The 12406-nt window shown below is 43.1% G+C and overlaps 1 long non-coding RNA gene across 1 annotated transcript in view; it reads left to right on the top strand.

The window, feature by feature from the left end:
- Positions 1-1034: 1034 nt before the first annotated feature.
- Positions 1035-12406, top strand: part of LOC106738104 (uncharacterized) — a 46415-nt gene continuing 35043 nt past the window's right edge. Inside the window, exons 1-4 of the long non-coding RNA XR_009456342.1 lie at positions 1035-1439; positions 1909-2128; positions 3931-3999; positions 8821-8857. This is a non-coding gene — a long non-coding RNA (uncharacterized LOC106738104). The remainder of the gene's footprint in view (positions 1440-1908; positions 2129-3930; positions 4000-8820; positions 8858-12406) is intronic.

Below are 12406 nucleotides of genomic sequence, written 5' to 3'. Positions count from 1 at the left end.
CGTCGGCCGCCGGCCCTGCCCACGCGGGGAACTTGGCGCGGTGACCTGGGCTCGGCGGCTGCGGCTCAGTATCATCCGGGCAGGATCACGGAGCAGCGGGGCCGGTCCGCCGGCCTGAGGCAGGAGCATCCCCAGCCCCATCCCCACCCAGCGTCGCACAACCCACAGGCTCTGCCTAAGACCAGCGTCGAGCCTGACACAACGGACCTAACCCCCACGGCGGAGGAGGGCCAGGGCAGCCATGTACTGACAGCTAGGAAGGGCTGTCAGTAGATGCTGAAGAGATCCCTGGTAGAGGGCCACACCCCGGCCACAGGGCAAGGCAACCCAGTCTGCACCAATCCGAGCAGGGGGTAAACTTCCCTCCTGACTTCAGACAGGCAGTTGGTCTGACTGAGCAAAGGGGCAAGATCCTCTCACCAGGATCCTGCAGCTGTGGTCCCAGCAGGAGCATTGGCACACCCCAGCCTTGGCTGTAGCCAACACCCAATGCCTCTGGGAAGGCTTAAAAACACCCTGATCCATGTAGCAGAAAAGCAAAGCAGGGAGGGGGGCAACCAGCAAAGCCCAGAGGCATGGGCAACCTCCATGGTACAAGAAAAGTACAGCTAGATCATTCCCAACCAGTGGCTGTCTGACCTCTTCTTGAAGACCTCTGGTAATGGAGAGTCCACAACTTTACAGGCAGTTTACTGCACTGCCTCGCTGGTCGAACTGTGAAGAAGCTTTTCCAGATGTCCAGTCTAAACTTACTTTGCTGCAACCCCAAGCCTTGGTCTGCACCCTCATTTCTGCAGCAGGGGAGGGAGGTGCTTTCCCTCTTCTTTATGGCAGCCCTTCAACTATTTGAAGACTGCCCCCTGTAGTGTTAAGTGCCTTTTCCACAAGCTGAACATACCCCACTCCTTCAACCTGCTCTTGGGGAGTCAGTGTAGACTATGAGACCACAGTAGCTATAAAAATCTTTACCTTAAAGGTTTAGAAAAGGATTTTTGAGCAAGGGGAAAGGGGATTTCACGGGAGAGGAACTAGTTAGTGGCATCATCTTTCTCCTCTTGTTCCCCCCATGCTCTCAGAACTTGCCCCAACTCCTCTCCTGGTTTCTACAAGCTGCGCTTTACACCTAATGATTTGCTACAACATCTGTTTCCAGCACGTGATGTTAGCTGTCAAGAAAGAGACAAAAATTCATTACCACGCACTTTCCCCATGTTCAGACTTTCGGATTCTAAAAAGAAAATGCAAAAACAACCAACATTTGTTACTTCCACTGTTAACAACTGGTCTGACTTTGAGAAAGCAACTTAGGTCATCATAATATTCTATTTTTTTTTCCAGCTGAATAGATGCAGAGATAGCCTCAAGGAACACCATATTTAAAGGTGGGAAGTTAAGACATTTGAATTGTCTGTTTGCTGCCTCAATCTATGCAGAGACAGGTAATTCTGTTTTAAGTATTTAATGTACACTTATTAGATGTTATGTAAATTATTCTAATGTAGAATATAATAACAACATGCCAATTTACATATGCTTTGTAAAAGAGAAATTCAGCCCCAGTCAGATTAAGATAATTAATTATCTCTTTCGGTGTAATTTGAAAATATTCCCTCTTTAAATCTTATGCAGTCAGTCACAGAGACAACAAAGCAGATTTATTCATGTCACTTTCTCATCTTTGTAAGTAGACTGCCTACAGCTGGTCAGAGCTGCTTGCTCTGACAATGAGAAGTTCTCTCTCCCTTCTAAAGAAAATACTGTTTTCATTTTCTTCTTTCAGAATCACTTGAAAACCCCTCCCTACTTTCCCCACACTCCCCATCAATGTTTAGACTTTGTTTTCAATAGCCAGGGGGACTTGTCAGATGGGGAGTACAGGTTACTAGTAAACCCTTCCCTGTCTTACAGGAAGTTAGTGAAGGACACTAGCTCACTTGGTACAGACAAGCAAAGATGCAGTATTCAACTGTGCACCAGAAGAGACATTAGGAGTACACCCACTACTACAGGACCCTTAGCCTTGCATGAGCAACTCACAGCTATGTGAATGAGGAACAGATCCACTACCTAGTTTATAGCCTATTCAAACTTCTCTTTTTGTAGAAGACAACTCTGAGGCCTTATCCAGGTGAGAAGGGATTTCTTGTTTGTTATAGTTTGAAGCTATAAAGAAAATTTTCAGTTTCAATATTTCAAAGTTTATACTGCCTGAAGCATTCCTACTCCACCCTCAGTACTTTACAGCACCTGTTATGTCCAAGCCACCTACATACCTGATCACTTCAGGAGTAGCTCTTTAGAGAACTACAGGATCAAACTATAATCATAACCACTAAGTGGCTAAGACTTTGGATTTTTGTTAGTGCAGAACTGAGGTTTATGGTACATTTCCTAAAGTTTTTTTTATCCAGATTAGTCTTACATTCTCTTCAGAGTGCAGATTTCATAATTTTCAAGCACACAGCCAAGATGATGCATGATCAGATGAACATTCTCCTTCATTTCACCTTGTTACTTAAACTATTCTCTGTAATTGGCAATCCAACCTCTCATTTGTAACAACACAACCCTTCTCCTTACCTAGTAATTTCACTTCTCAGGTATTTAATTTAAAGCCAAACTGCAAACCTCTTTTGGAGTTTCTTCATTCACCACCTCCAAAGCATTGATGTTTATTGATTATCCTTTTTCAGTACCTTGTGCTACACAAGCTACTGTTTTGTTTTTATTTCTAGGCACTACAAGATTTATTGCTTAAGCACACAACTTATCCCTCATATTTCCATTAGCTAGTAAGGCTTTAATAACTTCTCCCTAGTTATTTGTTGTTTTTATTAGAGCTACAAGTTATGAGACTCCAAGGATGATGATTTGCCAGGATCATTCTTTTTTTTGGAAAACCAATGCCTTTGCTTTCTTTTGTTATATGGAACAGTACCAGCTCACTTCTCAGTAGGTTTTCAGAACTTCTCATTAATAGTACAGCAATTTGTTCATTAATACTCTAAGCTGTACACCTTCTAGACATATTATTATATCTCTCTTAGCTGATATTTAGGAAGGTTTGCTTTGCAATTTTCCTTCATACCTAAATATTCAGGCATACTGATCTTAATAAGCATTTAGGAGTTAAATTCTACTGCACATTTTTTAAGGAGTGTAAGTAATAGATCCACAAAAGAGTAGAGCCAGCATATAGTAAGCAATAAGTCACTGGAAAACATAAGGCTGAAGTTCAGCATATTAGTGACACCATCAGCCAGCAGTTTTCCTCCTCTGTACCTTCCTACCTCAACTGTAGAACACTTGGTGTGTCACCCTACCTGATGAAGCAGTGGCAACACACTCAAGAGTCACTTCAGAACACACTTTTACTCTTCAAATTAATATCTCACTAATATCAAATCCAAACTATTTCTCTGACTTAAGCAGATCATAAAGACCCATCAACCCTTCCTCTTATCTTTTTATCTTGAACCAAAGCTAGACAACCCACAAACAACCTACTTTCTACAACCACTGAACCACATTCTGGCTTTTACAGCCACTTGATTAGTATCAGCTAGGAGACAGCTCATCATTTACAGGTGAGAATGAGCTCAACTTCCTGTACAGTGCCCTTTACCCCTCCAAGTTTTATAATCATACCCATACACCAAATGGTAGAACAATGGTTATGTACTTGTATACAAATCAATTGGCTCCTTTATTAGTGTGTTTTGTGGACATCTTTCTGCCATATTGACATGGGTAGAGCTGATAACTACACAATGTCATCACACCTTTATTTCCCAAAGCAACAATCAGGGTCCCATCTGGAGATGTCAAATGCTGAGTGTGATGCTCATATGGAAGGAATCTGACAATTACCAAGAAAAAAAGAGAGGTGATATTTTATAACAAGCTTAATTGACTTTAATTTTCCATCAGTTTCAGGAAGTGCAATATGTTTGCCATTTAGTGCATGGAAGACAAGGGCCACTGATGCTTCTAGCAAAGGTAAGGAAACTGGGATAAAGTGACCAGCATTATCCTTAGAGTAGGATCACTGTCATTATGCCTTTGCAATCTTGAACAGCCCTTAGTACTTAATACAGTGCACACCCAAGTCCACATACTATCTTCCCTTCATTTTGTATAACCAAGAAGAGCCAAGTGTAGCAGCATTTTTTAGATTTTAATTTAAAAGTTCTCTCTTGTGTATGAGTACTGGGGTTATTGGAACCAAACCTTTTTTCATTAGTAGTAATTTTACACTAGTCTGGGACTTATAGATATCCTGATCCAGTAGTTAAAACAGGATCTGCTGCTGGCTTTCTTGTTTCTTTTAGAAAAGTAACTGCTGATCTGTTGCTGTTTCCAATTTTAATAGCACTTCATGATCCACTTCTCTCTTATGGCTCAGAATACTGCCCAAATTCTCCATCACATAAGTTTACAAGCTTTCCCCACCAGCCTAGGAAGAAGTCTCACACTGAGTTTCTCTTCAGGTTTGGCTCCACTCCCAACACAAACATGCAAAAATAGCACATTGCAAGGTGATTCCTATTATCCAAGCAAGCAGCAAAGTCCTGTCTCATAACACTCTCTCTCTGTCTTTTCTCTGAAAAGATAAACTCCTAATTTTAAACAACTCCTGAATCATTTAGTCTTATGCTTGTTAATCCTTTCTTATCTGGAGTGTTCTACCAAGGCACTGGGTCCAAAATTGAAACAGGATATAAATGTGACTAGAGCCCATTTCGGTAACAGGCCAAACCAAAACAACAGATATCACTTGGGTTGGGTTGTGTTGCAGTTCATATTAAAACCCAGAGTAAAAATGTATACGGACCTTGTCTCTAAGTGATATTTTCCATTAAAACATAGTAATGATTGCACAAAGTCAAATGTTTTTAGATGGCAATTTTTATGTTTGTTGGCGGGTCAAGGAGGGTATGTTTCTGGTTTGTCATATGTTGACCGTATTAAAAGCCTATATTAGTTGTGGAGAAGGTGTTGAGTTATGATTAAACCCTGGCAATTGGGATTTGTGGGTTTTATTCCTGGTTCTGCCATTGATTTGCTGTTATACTGAGCTTTGGATGGGTTATATAACCTCTACAAGCATCAATTCTCTCTCCCCATCCATAAGACAGTAATATCCATTTCACAGAGGTTATAATGGTAAGCTAAATGTTGGAAAGTACTTCAGAATTACCAAATGAGTTGCTACAGAAACATAGCCTGCAAGAAGGACAGTGTTTAAATGCTGCATCATGAATAATACTTCCAGGGTCTTACTAGTGAGTGGTCTTATTTGTTTCAGACTTTGCATGTTAAGTTTTGCAGGATCAGATTTCTTCCTCCAAACTTCTTTTTGTTTATTGTCAATACTCTAGAGGTGCTTCCAGTTACTTATTCTGCTTAGATAATCATAATTCTCTGGGTTTAAATGGTAAGGGACAGACCAGCTACTTGCTAATCAAATTAATGTTGATAGTTTCACTGCAGTATTACAGATGCAAACCCTAAATGATTTGTATCTTTAAAAAGTATTCAAATAAAAAAAAATCATGGACGTTCTACATTGTGGGCATTGGCGTGGTAAAAGCTTAGTTTTAAAATAATTTGTCATCGGGGCTACATTTGATCTGACAGGGCTTCCTTGCTTCTAAACAATTGCAGAGATACTAAATTTGAACATTCATTCTTACCAGAAGATGCTGGAAAGCCAGATTCTAGACACACTGGTGACAACTGTGTCTTCTTATTTTGATAAAAAGAAGTCACACTAAGTTAAACTGACAATCTGTAACTTCTCTGGTACCTTCACTCTGGCTTGCCCATCATTAGAGCCAAGTGGCTCTAACCAACTTATGACTAGACATTTGAAGTCCTGCATTCTTCATTTTGGGCAATTTAGAGATGTGTTTTTTTTCAATTCTCCCAGTTAGATTTTTTTTAATATATTTTGTTAACTTCAGCTTTTTTAATGTTACACAAAAATATATATATATATTATACTTTTGTGGGTTTTTTTTAGGTTTTAGCAACTCTGGTACCTTTAGCACTTCTTTAAAGAAAGAAAACAAACAAACCATTATGTGCTTGCTTAAAACATAAGTTTCAACTGGGAAGAAATATTTCCTGATAAGCTGGATGACTCATCTGCTATACAGGATAGTTGTTTGTGTATCTTACTTCAGAGTGCAGACAAGGTGTGGGTGAAGTCAAGAGGACTCCTAATTCTTTTTACTGGGTGAAATTAATGTCTAAGTAGGCTTGTCACATGTAATTTGCAAGTAGTTAAAACACTTTGTCTTTTGCTTTTTCTAATATGATCTGGAAGGCCAAAATTCTCCTTCCTATAACACAAAGTTTAGCTTTTTCCTTAGAAGTACACAGTCTTGTACAAAGCCTTCCTTGTTTTTGTGTGAGGTTTCCTTGGGGAACCAATAGAAGAGCTTTCTTTGCCCTCAGTTGAATAGCATTGAGAGTTAATTACTCCTGATGCGCTTGACTTGCCCACGTGGATGCAGCACTGAGCGATAGGGGTGCACCAATAGAGATTTTGGGGGCCGATACTGATAGTCACTTTTAAGGAGGCATACCAGCTGATACCAATCCGATTTCTGATACAGCTGTGTGCAGCTGGTAAGTCTGTTGTGGTAAAAGGGGAGGGGAGGAAAGGGGCATGAAGGGAGCAGATCAACACCCTCCTGTGGTGGGGGAGGGAGTGGGCCAGGGGCAGACACTGCCCAGCCAGGGCGGGGCTGGGCACAGGATGGAGCCACGGCTCATCCAGGGGGCACATGGGGCGAGGGGGGGTAGCTCCTGCCACTGAATACACCCCAGGAGGGTACAGGGGGAGCATGTGCCCCTGTATCTATGTGGCTTTATGCAGGGCAGGGCAGGCAGTTGCAGCTGTGGGCTGCAGCTGGGGCTGTGCCAGGCTCTTCTCAGTTGGGGCTGGTCTCCGAGAGGGGGCAGCAGTGCTGGGAGGGGGAATTCTGGGGGGGATATGGCAAAACTTTGGGTGGCTGCAGCCCCCCTTTCCCATAGCCCCCATAGTGCCACTGCTGCCCACCCTGAGCCCAGCCCCTTTCCCATCCACCACAACAGACTTACCAGCTGCACTCAACTCTTCAAGCTGCCGGGCTGTGCTCCTCACTGCCTGTATGCTGTACTGGAACCATGCACACACGGGCCTTTATTGGCCAAATTATTGGCTACATTGAGCTGATGTACAATACAGTCAATTTTCTTTATATTGGTGCCAATCCGATATCAGACTGATGTATCAGTGCACCTCTACTGAGCACTCTGGTATAAGTCCTCTCTCTCTGTTACTGTGGTTCTTATCTTTTCATTTGTGATATGATATCCCTCTTAGTCCACCAGTGATCCTAAAAGCAAGTCAGAACTGTTCCTCAGGACTGATCTACATCTGGATTCACCGCTGAGTGCGCAGAGGCCCCCCCCACCCTCCATTTCCTTGGCTCAGCAGTCGGCTGCAGGGGGACCCCCAGGCCCCTCCACAGACCCAGGAGGCACCAGTCGCTGAGCTGGGGGGTACCTCCATCGTGTGCTCAGTGGCAGACCCAAAAGTGGACTGGAAGTGCTTCTGGTCCACTTCTGGGTCTGCTGTCCCCCGCACTCCTGTGGGATGCTCCATCCATATCACCATTTCAGTGTTCATGAGCCGCCTGGTACTTTGAGATATATAGAATATAGAAAAAACATTTAAAGCTGTGTCTATGTCCGAATCATCAAATCTCTCCGAATCAATTTGGAGGGTTCTGATTCAATTTGGAGAGATTAAAGGTCTCCTGATTCAATTTGGATTTGGAAATTCAGCTGCCAAATAGAGCTAAATCTCCGCCTAATTGAATCAGCAACCAAAGCTTCACACAGCCCTAATAAACAGGGTCCCAAGGTGGCTTTTTGCAGCGCAGAGGAGAAAGCAGGGGAGTAGAAAGTAAATGCAAGACCAAGAACCTGAATATCACTGCTCCAGTCATAGCAATTCAATGTCTATCAGACAAAACATCTCATTAGAAGTTTAGACCTCTGGCCTGCAGGTCTCTAAGTTTCATTGTTTATCTGTTCCTCTTTAAAATAAAGTAGAGAATCTCTTTTCCAACTACTCAAAACATTGTCCGTAAAGGGATTCAAGATACTTATGTTTCTGTAGCTGATGATAAACCTTGGTAAAATTTAAAGGTATGGACTGACATGTACCAGGCACTTAAGAGTGGGATCAACCCTTTTTTTCTCCTAAATGTGTTTACTGCTCTAAAGCAAAGTTTAACAAAAGAAAAACTTTGAAAAGCCCAGCAAGATCTGCAATCTGAGAGAGGAGTATTAAAACATTTCAATTTAAAATATGGTAGTTTGACAAATGTGGAAAATGAAGTCTTCTACTTGAAGACAAGAAGTAAACTACCTACCCTTGCAGGCACAACTTCTTTTTCTGCTTCTCAAGTTTTGGACTCAAATTTACAGTTAGCACATATTGTCTCCCTTCCACTAAGCAGAACAGAACAGGAAATTGTCTCTAATATTCTTCCATCTATGTGTTTTTGAGCCTTAGCCACTGGCAGTTATAGAGTCTCAGACAAATGAAAAGCAGTTTGATAACATATCATCAGATGCTCTTTCAGTAGTACCACATTAACTTTCCAAGGGAAATACCTGGGGTTTTAGCTGCTGTTAAAGCTGCACTACTGTAAATCATGCTGCTCTGTCCTGTCTCTTGAGCTGCTCCCATCACCCTGCTTTCTATGTACTCTGCTAAATATTTTCCAGAGGAATTAACTAATTTCTCTCCTCCAATAGCATGCTGAGAGAAAACACACAAGCTGCTGAAACAAAGGTAGGAACATATATCAGCTCAATCAGTAATTTAGGTGGTGGAAAATTGTTTCTAGTCATTCCAGAAAATTTGACCTTACCCCACAGCTATTTTGTCCTATGGTAGGACAAACCATCATTCACAATCAGACAATTTAGACCCATTCAAGGAAATTCAAACTCCTTTCCTGAATCAGTGTATTAGTTCAATCATACTACTGGCCCTTATACAATGGCAAGTAGTTTTGCTGCTGTTTGTCTGAGGGCATTATCCTTTTGCATTTCCTAACATTTGGAACAATGTTTTTGTATCAGTCTGCTTCCCTGATTCTCCTCATTTCAATCCTGAATTAAAGACTTATTTCTTCCACTAGCAAATTGCCCATCAAGAATTATGGGGGGGATGGAGCGGGTGGGGACGGAGCACAATGCGCCACCACCCTGCACCACTGCTGCCTCCCAGGAAGGGGGGATGGAAGCTTTCATGCGCTCCTCCCCCCCCCCGCTCCACATCCAGACCCCCCTCCCCCTCATGCAGGCCAGTGGTTGGCCGCCAACACCCACTGCCCCACACTGCCGCTGCTCTGCATCCAGCCATGTGCCTCCCCCTCCCCAGCTTCACGTCCGGCTGTCTGTCTGTGTGACTGTCTGTGCACAGCACTCTGATTGGCTGTTTCAGTAATCATTGTGATTAGCTGCCAAGGCAACCAATCAGAGTGCTCCTTCTGAAATGTTTAAAGTATTTGGGACATGGTTTCTATAGAAACCATCAAACAATAAGGTTACATTGTGGTGACAAAATACAACACTGTTGCAGCTTATGATTTTGGCAGCACCACAGACACTGGTAGCAGAGATGACCTTGGGGGTGGACAATGTGGATGGCCAGTCAGGGTGTGTGGTCAGGGGAACATCACACACAGGTGCACACAGTCGCGCTCTCCTTCTGTCCTGCCCTGGTCGATCCCCACCCCAGACAGAAGCATCCTGGCCCTCCTGCCTCCAGACGCTGCTCAGGAGGAGTCAGGTCAGGCATTGTGGGCGGCTCCGCTTCCCTGCTGGACTGCGCCTTGCACTCCTGCCTGTCCACTTCTGTCTGCAGCACTGCTGACTTGTGGAAGGGGCACACCAAAATACAAGTTCACCCAGGGCACCATTTTTGCTAAGGCCAGTTCTGATTGGTGGTCCTTAATGAATTAAATGAAATGAAACTCAAGGTTGATGCATTCAGAGAATAGGAAGGCTAACAAGAGTGTCTTTGGGAGGTGTTAGGAGGAGGATAGTTGGGCACTGCATAGTATCAGGGAGACCTTGGAAGACATCAAGTTTGCAGAGCTCAGTGGATGAGCCTAGGAGGAGGGAGCACCTTGAGGATAAGCAAGGTGGAGTTGGGCATAAGTGATTCCTTGTGGGCAAATTCACTTAACAACCATGTTTCTTGACTTGCACATTTCAAACCTTGCATCTGCATTGCATTAACTGGGGAACTGATTTGGAGTACCTCCAACTTCCCATGAAAGCCTTGGAGGCTGAGGGTACTGAGTTCCTCTGATTCACACAGGAAATTTTTTCAGCAATAGAGATTTGTCTTTGTTCTGGCAGTCTTCAGCTACTTTGCCTGCTGTACTTTTATCTTTCTGCTTTGGAGGAAATATGACAAATAGTCCATAAACTTGAAGTAAATTTGGTGGTTTAAAAATGTTTTGGTTTTTAAAGGTTCTGGTTAAGAAAATGCATTATTTCAGCAGATTTAATACACCAATCAAGCGGCTTGCAACAGTATAGTTTACAGTAGCTGTCAGTATCAAATATTTTCTAGACACCACATTTGCCGCCTAGCAACTGTGCTAGAGTCATCTTGCTGCAAGTCATCACTAAGCACAGACCTGTCAGCCGGAGAGTTTGCTACAGGATTACCCACCAGCCATTGCTCATTAATGTTGGGGTCTCTTCTTTGAACTGCTTAGTGCTTTGTAGTGCTGATTTTGTAGGGTAAATGCACAAGACTTCAAATAACATCACATTCCACTTTTTCCCCTCATAAAAGCTACCTAGTGGTCTATTCGCTGGCAGTTGTCTCCTAAGCTGCTACTTCTGAAAAAAATATTGGGACTTTCCTCTCCTTCTGCATTTTCAGGGCTCGAAAATTGGAAGTGTACAGTCCATGCGGCACATAGCTAGGAGAATAATTTCTGTATTGATCCAGGTGATTTTGTACATTGAAGTATTTATTAATTTTTAAATGTAATCAAAAACTTTCTGTTTAATTTAAGCTCACATGCTAACTGACCTTTCTCATCCGTCTTAATACATGTAACTGTATATTCAATTTCATAGTGCTTTGGTTTCTTAGGCCTTGACTATACTAGACTGTTCTTTGAAGCTTTCTCTCTATTATCATTGCCCATTGTTGTCTCAGTAGTGGTGGGAGGGGCAGTATAACCTAGACCTGTTCTGAGCAGGCATAGACAACATGGATAACACGCTAGCACTTGGTCCAGTAGCACTCAGGATGTTTCATTGAATACTAGTATGATAATGCCTAAAGCAGGACACTGGATGGTAAGAATGCAGGGCCAGATTAACCCTTTAGTGGGCCCTAGGCAAACAAACTTGTGGGCCCTGGGCAGGTCAAGACCCCCTCTCCTCACCCTGGCACTGCCACCTGTGGGGAACAGGGCTTGGAGCTGCCACTAGGAAGCAGCTGCCATGGCGGCAAGGCCAGCAGAGGGGAGGGGAAGGGAAGGGAAGTGGACATGGCCATTTGCGCCACTGCCACAGAAGACAGGACTGGGACACCCGCAGCTAAGGGATCTAGGCATGTGCCTAGTTTGTCTATGTGTTAATCCAGCCCTGTAAGAACATCAGTGGTAACTGTATTTTAGGGAGCTATCTTTGGGAGTGGAAAATAGTGATTATAGGGGCCTAAAACAATGGACAGCATGGCTTGGAAAGGGCCAAGGAGTGACAATGTAGAGAGAAGTACAGGGAAAACAAGGACAGAGCATTAGAAATCTGGAGGAGCGGGAAGCTGCTCAAAAAGCTAGGACAGTGCTGAGCACTGGGAGACAATGATAGATTTGAAGTTTACACAGATTTCCAAATACTTGATGATTCTTTTCTACTTTCTCTGGTCAGTTTGGGCATCATAACCTGGGCAGAACTGTCTAGATGTTGATGGAATGGGGTTTGCATGTTACCAGAGATTAAAAGATTCTGAAAATAGGTTGTTGACACAAATTAAAGATTTGAGAACCAAAGAAAGTGAAACCTGTTCATGGTTCCTTTCTTAGTACACACACTTGAAGCTGCTGGCAGGTTGCTAGTTATCTTATGTTTCTGGAGACTTTGTACATGGGGTTTTTTTTCTTTATCTGTTTTCTTTACACAGTATGCTTGTTTCCCATGCAGTTTTTCTCATGTGATTCATAGATTCATAGATGTTTGGGTCGAAAGGGACCTCAATAGATCATCGAGTCCGACTCCCTGCATAGGCAGGAAAGAGTGCTGGGTCTAGATGACCCCAGCTAGATGGTTATCTAACCTCCTCTTGAAGACCCCCAGGGTAGGG

This window comes from Alligator mississippiensis, chromosome 13 (genome assembly GCF_030867095.1).
Source record: "Alligator mississippiensis isolate rAllMis1 chromosome 13, rAllMis1, whole genome shotgun sequence".
In the NCBI taxonomy this organism is placed as follows: Eukaryota; Metazoa; Chordata; order Crocodylia; family Alligatoridae; genus Alligator; species Alligator mississippiensis.
Note: the sequence above shows the minus strand (reverse complement) of the source record. Positions and strands in the feature narration are given on the sequence as shown.